The sequence below is a fragment of the Pteropus vampyrus genome, unplaced genomic scaffold, assembly GCF_000151845.1.
Source record: "Pteropus vampyrus isolate Shadow unplaced genomic scaffold, Pvam_2.0 Scaffold183, whole genome shotgun sequence".
Lineage (NCBI taxonomy): Eukaryota > Metazoa > Chordata > Mammalia > Chiroptera > Pteropodidae > Pteropus > Pteropus vampyrus.
This window is the reverse complement of record NW_011888964.1, coordinates 1,045,600-1,056,983: the sequence shown is the minus strand read 5'-3', so window position 1 is coordinate 1,056,983 and position 11,384 is coordinate 1,045,600. Positions and strand designations below refer to the sequence as shown.

The window sequence follows — 11,384 nt, the reverse complement described above, 5'->3', positions numbered from 1 at the left end:
AAGCAGTTTAAGTGCACGGTGTGTGACTACACGGCGGCCCAGAGGCCACAGCTGCTGCGGCACATGGAGCAGCACGCCTCCTTCAAGGTAAGGGCTCGGGCGGGGAGCGGTGTTCCAGGTGGGGGCGCGTGGCCTCCGGAAGGCAGGCCAGGAGAGTGCCCGGTCCTCTTAGCTTTGGCGTCCCTGTCACTCTCCGGCCCCTCTGCCAGCACACCGGGAGTGGACGGGCTGCAAGTAGCGTTTTGTGTCTCTGTGGAGTCCCAGAGCTCTGTGTAAGAGGGCGCCGAGCGGGGACGGGCTCAGTCCTACCACGAAAACAGAGTGACGTTGAGGAGAGAGGGCGGGCCGTGAGGACACGCGTGTGACATGTGCTTTCAGGTCCGGATCCTGCGGATGAGGCTCTGATCTGGCAGGTGTGGAGGTGGCCACCTGGCAGGCCATCAGGAGAGCTGGAGACGGTGCTCCCGGGAGCCCCCCGCAGGGCCCGGCGTGTCGCAGGGCTCCGGGGATGGTGACTTTCCTGTCCCCTTAGTACCTCTAGTTGGTTTTCTGTAATGCAGGTGGTAGTTAGTGTCCACTTGGCCACTGCTTATGGCGCCATTATCAACGGTAACAACTGTGATTCGGTGAATTTGTTTTATAAAAAATTTGGCCTAGAACGTGGCAACTTGACCCTTAAAAAGGAAGTGGATGCTGCTGCTGGCGTGTGCATGCGGAAAACGCGGTGCTCGGAAATGTCTGTTAAACTCATGTCCCCCACCAGCTCCCAGAGAATGGCAGAAGGCGGAGGGCCTGCCGGTCACACGCAGATGTTGCGTTAACTGAGCATCTGCTACATGCCACACTGTGTGGGGAGCTTGACACCCCTCAACTCTGATCTCTAATGAGAAGCTGAGACCAGTAGGTTAATTTTGTCCTTGTGACCCCAGAGTTGGAACTGGACTTCTCATTCATCCCGGGGTCGTCAGCGTGGGACATTTTCCGCTCCTAGCCAGACAAAGCTGAGCAGTCCCCCCACCCTGAAATCTTCACTGTTTTCTTCCTAAGCGGTGTGGACTGTTTGGTGTATGTGCAGAGGAAGTGGATTTGGGGATGGTTTGCTTTAAGAGGTCACCCTCACGGGTAGTTCTCAGCTTTTTGCTGCCGTCACACCCGCTCCTGAGCGGTGTCCCCGCTGGGAGTGAGGTTCAGGCCTGAGTGAGAACCCGAAGTCCGCCTTGGCTTCTTGTACCCCGCGGGCCAAGTCCTGTCTCTCAGCTGACGGGCCGACACGGCAGAGCGAGGGGGCTCCTGCCGGCGCCTCGTCCCGACTCAGACTTCGCTTTCTCTTTCCTCTCTGCCTCCTGAGTTAGTTTCCTGTGTAGTCGGTTTCACGTAGCCGAAAACATCACACGTTTATTGTCTTAGAGTCTGTAGTTCAGAATTTCCACATGGTTCTTGCTGAGTTATAGTCAAGGCCATGTTCTTTCTGGAGGCTCGAGGAGAAAATCCATTCGCTTGCCTTTTCTGGCTTCTGGAGGCCACCCACGTTCCTTGGCTCCTGGCCCCTTCTTCCATCTTGAAAGCCAGCAACCTAGTATCCCTCATCTGTCCCTTCCCTGACTCTCCTCCGTCTCCCTCTCCCACTTGCCAGGACCGTGTGATTACAGCAGCCCACGCGGATCGCGTCTCTCGTGAGGTCAGATGGCAGACAGCCTTAATGCCACCTGTCGGCTTAATTCCCTTTGCCCTGTAAGGTCCAGAGATTAGGACGTGGACATGGGCCGGGGGATCTTTAGGCTGCCTCCCGCATTCCCACACTCTTTTCTCTTCCTGTTTATATCTACTCGGTGGTAGAAAACTTTCGTCAAACCCAGAAAAACATAGTACATACGCGCTTGTCCGTGGCCGAGACCTCAGCCCTCCGGGTCCCTAACCCTAGACGAGGCCTCGCAGCGTGTGCACTGGCACCACTGATCTTTGCCGTTGGCTTGCGAGAGGAAACCCATCTGCTTTTCTTGATCTAGATGTGTGATTTGTAGTCTATAATTTGTGTCAGGAAACACTGTAATAAGGGCAAGTTTTCATACTGCCTTTTAAAATTACATGTTTTTATTTATACATTTTAAAAATAAAGTCAGCACGTGTTCAGTAAATATGATTTGGAAAATGCTTTTTGGTTCCTTGTAGAATTTTGGGATAATAATTTTTTTAAGACGTGATTGTGGTCACACTGGAAATGAGTGTTCTTTTGATGGGGATGGAAACGTCAGTTTTACTACTGATAAAGCTCTGCTGGAGGACTTGGCTTGGACGAGTGGCCAGATGGTTTGCTAAGAATACTTCACTTCTGAGTGAGACAGCGTAACCTCCCAGTCAGAGGCAGGGCTGGACACCCTAAACGCTTTAGGCATTATAAATATTGTCTTTTTTATTTATCATTGTTTCATAGGCCTTTCCACATTTCGTGAAAATATATTTATTAATTTACTTTAAATGGTTGCTTAAGGATGACTGTCCTAGTTTAATTAACCATTCCCTCTAATTCAACAATTTGCTCATTCCCAGTTTTTGCTGTTCTGAAGAGTGGCTCTGCAATGGCTGTCTTCGTGCCAAAAGCGTTTCTGTGTCATCCTAAAATCTAAAGGACTTTGAAACACTGGGCGAAGCCCATCAAACCATTGAGCTTCACAAACAGTGAAGGTGTTACATGGGATTCTTGCATCTGTAGTTAAAATGCATTCCTTAGGCTAAAAGTGACACTCTTAGCCTTAAAGAAGCACCAGAAAAGATGCTCGGGCCGGAAGAGCTGCTGCCGAGCCGGGCGTCTCCAGACAGAAAGAGGCCCGTTCTCCCAGTCTCGCTGCCCAGCCTGTTGCTGTCCCGCAGATAACAAGCCCGACACCATCCTGTAAGGCAGCGTGGTCCGATAGGCAGGAGCCGCTCAGGAATTTTCTCCTATAGGCTCATGTGAACCCATAACTCTGTTGCTGGAGATGTTTTTAGTGGTAGGGCTGGTTGATTCACTCCCAGTCTCCTTTGCGTGTGAGTAAAAAATGACTTCATTTTATTTTAAAAAAATTTTATTTTGACATTATTTTAGACTCAGAAGTCACAGAGAGTTCCTGTGCACCTATCACCCACCTTCACTCCATGATAAAATCTCACTTACCCACAGTCTGTTATCAAAACTAAGAAGTCGATTTTGGTATATTACTATTAACGAAACGACAGGCCTCATGTGGACTTAACCAGTCTTACCTCTCTCTCTTTTTTTAATTAATAAGCTTTTTAAGGTCGTTCTAGGTTCACGGCAAAGTCGAAAGTACAGAGTTGCCATACACCACCTGCCTTCTCAACCCCCTATGTCCAGCCTCCCCCATTCTCAACACCACACCAAAGGGGCATATTCGTCATAATCAATGAACCTACGTTGACACATCACAATCGCCCGAAGCCTATAGTGCATATCAAGGTTTACTCTTGGTGTACGTTCTGCGAGTTTTGACTAATTGCAGAATGATGTGTATTCACCATTACAGTTAAAACGTCAATAGTCTCCGGCCACGCCACCCTGAACAAGCCCGATCCCGTCTGATCTTGAAAGCTAAGCAGGGTGGGCCTGGTTAGTACTTGGATGGGAGACCACCTAGGAAGACCAGGTGCTGTAGGCAAAAAAGAAGAAAAAGGGGAATTGTAAGCTGACAAGGTCTTTGCAATCTATGAGGTCAACCAAGGGTCGCCTCACCTAAAAAAGAAGTCAACAAATCCAGCTAAGGGCTATGCTATAAAATAGCTCATCAGTGTTCCTCAAAAAATAGAAAAAGTCTGAGGAACTGTCACATCTGAAAGGGCCTAAAAAGATGTCATGACTGAATGTAACGTGGTATTCTAATGAGATCCTGGAATAGGAGAAGGAAATCTGAATAAAATGTGGACTTTAGCTGATGGTAATGTATTCATACTGGTTTATTAGTCGTAGTATGCTGCCTTTGATGTAAGTTTACATGGCACAGCTACTTCGGATGACAATTTGGCATTTTCTCCCCAAACTGAATGTACTCTCACCATGTGGTCCAGCAGTTAACCAAAGGAGTTTTCCCAGCTTCGCCCCTTCAGTGAGTCACGGAGACGATGCTGCGGGAACGTGCAGACCTCGGGCTTGGGGGCGAAGCCCAGGTCCCCCCTCCCGTTCCCTCTGGGTGTGTAAAGCACACGAGCCCCCTAGCCCTCCAGCCCTCGGAGCCACCTGGGACTGGGCTGGGCTTTCTCTCCTCCCTCCTGCCTTGGCCCCCAGCCTTCAGCTCTGCCCTGCGGCTCTTGGTGAAGCTCCTCATTTCACAGGGAAAAGGTTGGTAGGTCACCATGCCAGGGATGAAAGTGGCCGTCAGTCTCTTTTCTCCTAGGCAGTGCTTGTCCCTTTCTGGAATTTGTGTCTTTGGCAGTCTGATGAATTTAAAAACGTGTGTCGTGTTGTTAGTTTGGGAGCAGCGGTCCCATGTGATTTTCCGCCTCCTACCTGGCAGCCGGAACGCCTCACCCGTGTGATCCTGACAGCGTCTGACACAAAGTGGGTGCCCAGTACACGCTCATGTGGACCCCCTGTCCCGTCCGCACTGGACACACAGAAATTTTGCCCGGAAGGAGGGAGCAAGGTGGGTGACTGTGGCAGTGACTGCTGCTCTCCCCAGTAGCTAAGCGGATTGAGTCACCGGGCGCTCTGCCAGCTCTGCGAGGGCTTTGGCGGTGCCCAGGGCGGGGCGGGGAGCGCCTGGGAGATGCGCGGCCCTCAGAAGTGTGTCCGCGGGCGAAGCAGCCGCGTGCGGCTGTGGTTCGAGTGCTCGCCTTACAGCACAGGCCCTTCCTTTTCCGATACTGTACGTTGTGGCTCTGGTCAGACTTAGAATCCTGCCTTGCCACTTACTTCCTGTGTGGCCTTGGGCAACAGGGTCTGTTTGCTTATGGAGTGCAGAGACCCCCTAATTCCACTGATTGGTTCTATTCCTTTAAAACGTGCCTGATTGCATAAACGTGTCACTTAACCCAGAGAACCCTTCATGAGGCGCATTTCCCACAGAGTTCTTCGTAAATTCACCTCCTCCTGACAGCGCCTCTCCTGAGCGGCACTGCCCAGCCGTGCCGAGCCTGCCCCATGCTTTCGCAGAGTCCACCTCCCTGGGCAAGGGGCCCAGCCCTGATGCCTTGCCTTTCCTCGTCACTGCTTCCCACCCGTTGTCTGCATTGTCCCAAGACCTGTCACAGGGTCCCCAGTGCTGGAGGGAGTTTGCACTTTGGAGTCTTTGCTCTGCGAGGCTCCAAGAGGTTCCTGACTTCTGGAAAGCAAATCAGAAATTGGGAGTGTGAATGTGCAAGTCTGCAAAAAAAAAAAAAAAAAAAAAAGTCAAATCAGCAGTTTTCAGACTCTGTGCGTTTTGGAAACCGTTCAGTGTGACTCAGTGCTGACCGTGCTTTCTCACCTGAGACTTCGTTATTTCTGAAACGAGGCCTGGGTTTGCCACATCTCGGATCTGCCTCTGCCCGGCCCTCAGAAGGCAGGCCAGCCTTCCCCGTGGCCACAAACCTTGTGGATGTAGATGAGCGTGTCCTTTCAAAAGGGGACTCAGCCAGACAGCTGTCTTGAAAAGACATTTTTGAACTTAATTTATGTTTGATATGTACCTAAAACCAGTCGAACCCTCAAAAATTTATACCATGAAGCCTGAGGAATATATCGCCTGTTGTCAAATTAAAATTTGCTCAACTGAAATATTTTCACAAAACTCGTTTGATTTCAGTCATTGATTTTGTTATCAACGATGAACTTTTCCTAAGTCATCTATGTGGAGTACATGATAGCCACAATTTAACATTTAGATTTCTAAGAGACGATGTAAGTATAAATAAAGTACTAAATTTTCATCTGAATTTTTGATGCAAAACGTGAACTGTTTGCTTATTCCTTTGCCATACCTTTTCTGTGCACCTCTAGTGTGCCAGGCTCCACGCCAGGGGCTGGAGATGTCAGGATGAAACTAGGCTTGCGTCCACCAGGCCCACGGGTCGCAAAAATAACAGCAAGTGTGTTAGGTGCTGTAAGAAAGTTATGTGCCACGCGCTGTGGGACGCAGAAGACCACCTGATCGTTTCAGCTGTCATATTTTAAAAGCCGTCTTTAAATGGGGCTAATGTAATATCATCCTGTCATGTAAAGGCTATAGCTTTTAGAACCTATAGCAACCAGAAAGTTCTCTGGCTGACTGATAGCCACAAATCCCGGGGAGTGAGTGTAATGTCTCATCACACTCCTGATCACGAGATGGGTCCCCACGGTGTTTATATCGTGCCCATGTGAGGCCGAGGTGAGTCTTATATAGGGAAGACACCGGGCAGGGGAGCTCACGGGATGTGTAAGGGGCGTACGTACTAAACTGAACAAAGGTGGTATTTGGGCGGGGTCCGCCAGGATGCGGCTGGGCAATAATTCACTCCCGGTTGCCAGTCTGACCTTAGTGAGTAAGGGAGCGAAGTATGGGAATGGTCTCAAATAAGCAGAGGTTTTGGGACTGCGCGTCTGTACAGCTCAGCCAGGTCCATCGCTGGCCAGAGACTTCAGTGCGCCCCCGCAGGCCAAGTCCTCCGGCCCGGCTTGTGGCGTCCTGGCTGCGTTTCTCCTGCAGCTCAGGAGGTGGCCCCTTCTTCCCATCAGAAAGCTCCCCCTCCAGGCAGAATGTTTAGGGACATTTGAGTCAGAATGAAGGAGGCAGGAGGACGGTCCCTTTCGTAACCGCCGTCTGTGAGGCATCACAGTCCATGCTTCACGTGTCACCTCATTTTCCCCTCACATTTTCCCATATCACAGACGCGGAGACCGAGGCCCCGAGTCGGCCGAGGCGACGTGCTCAGGGATAACGCGATTAGCAAGTGGCGGAGCTGGGGTTTCGGTCCTTGTCTCCGTGGACGGAGCTGCTCGCTACCCACAGCCGTCTGATTCTGCAGCCGAGCGGGGGGTTCACCCCCTCGTTCTCTCCTCACGCGGCTGCGATTGTCTGTGCCTGCAGTTAGGAGCGTAGCTTTCGGAACTCAGGCAGAATCTCTCAGCAACGTGCTGACTGCGTGTAAACTTAGCGGGAACGTTTTCCAAGTTCAGTGGAAATTACCGAACCGTAGGCAAAGGGGTTAAAAAGTCAAGTGTAGAGTTTCTGTTCCTAGTGTTTGTTTTGCTCTTCAGTTTTTAGTCTACATGAAAGTGAATCTGAGATGACAGGTTTTTCTTTTTTTTTTTTTAAGCATGCTTATGTGTGTGGGGACGGCCTTGTAGCAAGAGAAAAGCTGGTCTTGCTACATGTGGGGAGGAGGTGGTCCAGGGACCATTGTTTAAATTGCTTGGAACTGAAATGTCTCTGCGGAAAACCTCTTATGCCATCTTCGGCTTCCTGGTATTATAGATTCTTAAAGCACTTCCGGAAAAAAGAAGGGAATTGGGTTGATTTACGTTAAATTAAAATCCCGTCTGTCTAATCGTGTGCAGTATGTTCTCTGGAAATACTGCATTTTTGACAGCATAAGCGATTACAGAAAATCAATAATTGGAGAATGCTGACGAGTCTTCTGAGCTCTGGCACGGAAAGCAATTAGTGTGGATTGATTTACTGTTATTTATTGTGATGAGATAATTGCCTCCATGCGGTCATTTTTGAATTTGGGGTACCCTGTGGTTTTAAAACATTTATTTTTTAAAATTGTTTAATTTGTCTCTGACCTTACTGTACAACAGAGATGGCTTTGTGCTCCTTTAGAGGAAGACCTGGCTTTTGCTCTCTGGGTCTGTAGCCCCAGACTCGATTTTGTTCCTGTCATGCCCAGTCCTGCTCTCAGACTTGTAATCTTAGAAGAAATAGGGGAAAAATAAACACAAAACAAGACTGTCCTCTGTGTTCGGTGGCCTTGACCGGAGGCTCAGGTTGCAGGCAGCCAGGAGGAGAAGGGGCGCCGGTCTTGTTCACACTGGCCGCGTTGCTTTGAACCTCTGGCGCAGACCGTTTCTTGAACAGCTGACCATCAGAGGCACAAGTCCGTGGCAGTCCACCTGCCCCGTCGCTCCTGGGACCAGGTGTTTTCCATTCTGGCGTCTGTCTTTGCTTCTGCCTCTGGTTTCCCCCTCATGTGTCCCCTGCGACTGTCTGTGCACCGCTGGGCTCTCTGCTGTTAGTGGGGGGCAGTTTACCAGCCCCCCCACACGGTTCTGCTTGCAGTTCTGCCTGAGGCAGTTCTTACCCCCATTGTGCTTGGGCCTGAGGAGGAGCGGGGGGAGGGGCGGGGGGCAGAGGAGGAGACGAGGGCGCAGGCCCTCCAGATGCAGACTCCTTATAAGCCATGCGACGTCTCTCATAATGTAGTCTTGGCCCTCTTTCTTATCGGTGTGCATGTCCCCCTCCCTGGTGTTGGGGTGCAGCTGTGGTCCTTGGTGACTGACCTGACTAGCTTTTCTCTTGCTTCTGGGTTGGAGGCCTGCACCCAGCCTGCCAAAGAGCTCTCGGAGCACGCCGTGGGGATGTACTCAGTACATCTAAGAAAGATTTCAGTCTGCCATCCATGTCATCATCCAGAACATTCCAAAAGGGCCCCGAGCTTTGCTGGGTGACCCTGTGTGGGTAATGGCACTTGACAGTTCAGAGATGCAATGCGATAAAACTTCTCAGAGTGGAAAAGTTTCTGACGGACACGTTTGCCATTGAGGAGTGAGCAGCCGGCCAGCCAGGGCTTTCATTTCTGTACGTTTGGTCATGTGAGTCTAGCGCCCAGTGTTTCGGCCGCCGCCGTGGGCAGGCCCCCCGGGGGTCAGGCGGTAGGCGTGTCTTCCGCACGTTACTGAAACTCTTCTCACTAAGACCCCTGGAGCCCACCCCTCTGGTGGCCGGGTCGGGTGGGTACTTGTTAGGCCTTTTCTTGTAGGGTTTCTTGGTGAACTTGACTTTGCCATTCCTCCCTCCATGAGGGACATTATTCCCTAGATTTTGAGACTCCCTGATTCTTCTGTCTGCCGTCACTCACTCTTGTCCCTCTTCTTGAGCTCATCTCTTATTTTACATCCCTGTCCCCACATTCCAGGTGCCGTTCCGATGTCACTCACATTTTCTGGCAGTGGCTGTGTTCTGTCTCGGAGCATCGGCTACTATGTTCTGTGCTCAGATCGGTGTCTGTAGCCCAGAACTTTCCTCTGAGTTTACGCTCATGTCTCCAACCACTTTCTGGACCTGCCATCGTGGTGTCCAGAGTTCCGTCCTCTGACCCTCTCCTCTCTCGGTCCCCTCTCTCCGCTGGAGGAGTGCCTTTCTCCTCCGTCAGCCGTGCTGGAAACGCGGAGCCCCCCCGGAGGCTCTCCACCTCTGCTGTGGCACAGCACCTCGGTCACCAGGCCTGGCCGCTTCCGCCTCCTCCATCTCTCTGAAGCCTTTTCTGTTTTTTTGTTCATTTTAGGGCATCTGTATTTTTCGTCTGTATCATTACAACGACTAGGTAATTGGTTCCCTGCCTTCAGTCTTGTTCCTTTCAAATCCACCCTCTGTCAATTCCCAAAGTGACATTTGAAGTTGCCATGCCACCTCGCTCCTCGACACTGGCGGGGGACTTGCACTGCCTAGAGTGACTTTCCTGACACGCACACGTCCCGCTGTGGTCTGGCTGCTCTCCGCCCTCACCTCGACAGCTTGCACTGTCCCCCGCCTCGTCGCAGTCACCCAGGGACCGCCTGCCCCTCTCCCAGCCCACCACAGCGCTGTGTGTATTTAGGAATATTAATGAATGAGAACTGCTTGGATGGTTTACCTTTAAAAAAAAAAAAAGGAGAAGAAGTTGGTGGTTAGATGCAGCTGCCTTATGTCTAGGAAATCAGAGAATGCCACACCACACCCCCCACCCCCTGTGGGGCACCCAGGGGAGACAGATGCTCAGGAAATGGTGTGAATGGGGAATCACATCATGTCTTTATTGCTGGCTGGGCCTGTGGCCCGAAAGGCAGTGCAGAGAAGTCCAGCTGGGAGACTGAGACCAGACAGATTCCTCAAACGTCTGCGCCTCAGCCTCCATCTGTGAAGTGGGGGTGATAGTCGTACCTACCACACGAGGCTGTGATGAGCCTTACCGGAATTAATCCCTGTAAAACACGCAGAACGGCCTGGCCTTACGCTGGCTACTAGCGAATGTTAGCTAGAACTGTAGTGATTGTTACGTCCTCACATTACTCTGGTTAACAATTCCGGTGCAACGTCCCATAGCAGGCGTGATGGGGGTTCCCTGCCTTGTCTTTGACTCACTTCCCTGTAGGCCCACATAAGAACTTTGATGTTTTGTTTTACATAAACTGTGTTCCTGTAGCTGCTTACACCTTCCCTGGCCAAGTTCTGGCCGAAAACTCACAATAAATAACGTCCCTTTTGAGGTCTAACGTTATTTGCTCTCTGAGTATCTGACTTAGAAACCAAGCGAGGTGATTTAGTTTGCCTAGATAGCATTTAATTTTTGTAGTTGGTATCAATAAGTCCCAAAACTCACGAGTATGCAGGGAATCACAAGTCCCTCTCATTTGTCACTGTATCCCCAGGGCGAGGGGATGGTGCCTGGCTCAGAGTCAGAGTAAAGGGTCAGTAAATACACACTTCAGAAATGAAATCTCAAGACTCGCGGTATTAATCATGCAGTCAGACGTTATGCCGGTGGTGGCCGTAGGGGTGGCATCTGCTCTCTCCTTCACTTGCAACAGCCCCAGCAGAATTCCCTGCTGAGATGTGACAACGCCTCAGTTACAGATATGGAGAGAGGACCCCAAGTAGAAGTTAGGTGCTGACCGATTTCACGTAAAAGGTTATGATGGGCAGAAGAAGTCGAAGCCAAGGCCGATGAAGGAAAGAGCCAGGGAGGTTTAACTTCTTAACCCCCCATGGCCGTTGGGCCTGCAGGGGGCTCTGGGGGCTGGGCCTCCTGCACCTGACGCAGGCTGAGCTCAGACCATCACAGGCCACAGAACTCTCCTCTCTCCTCGTGGAAGGGAGGCTGCTCACAGTCCATCTTTGAAAACATTCCTTCCAACTTGGAGAATTGAGGATTTTCACGGAAATCAGTAGATCAGAAACAATTTCTCATTTGGGCTCACGTGTATATATATATTTTTTTCTTTGCCTGTCTGCTCATGTTTTGGCAGTTTTTCTTCTTATTAGCAGTTCTACTATGGGGAATAAAAGGAGTTGACACTCATGAAGCAGCATATGTGCTTTGTGACAAGGATGAAATTGGCACGTGAGCCTGAGGTTAGGGGTGGGGACAGTGTCTCACTCTAATTGTCCCTACCCGACTCTGTGCCCCTGACCACTCAGTGCTGGCAGTAGAACATTTTTGGCTGTTCTTTTTTG

General features: G+C 50.7%; 1 protein-coding gene and 1 pseudogene across 1 annotated transcript in view; both read left to right on the top strand.

Moving 5' to 3' along the window:
* ZFAT (zinc finger and AT-hook domain containing) overlaps nt 1-11,384 on the top strand; it is a 110,173-nt gene that overhangs the window by 61,199 nt on the left and 37,590 nt on the right. The window lies entirely within an intron of this gene.
* On the top strand, nt 3,536-3,653 carry LOC111746318 (annotated as a pseudogene).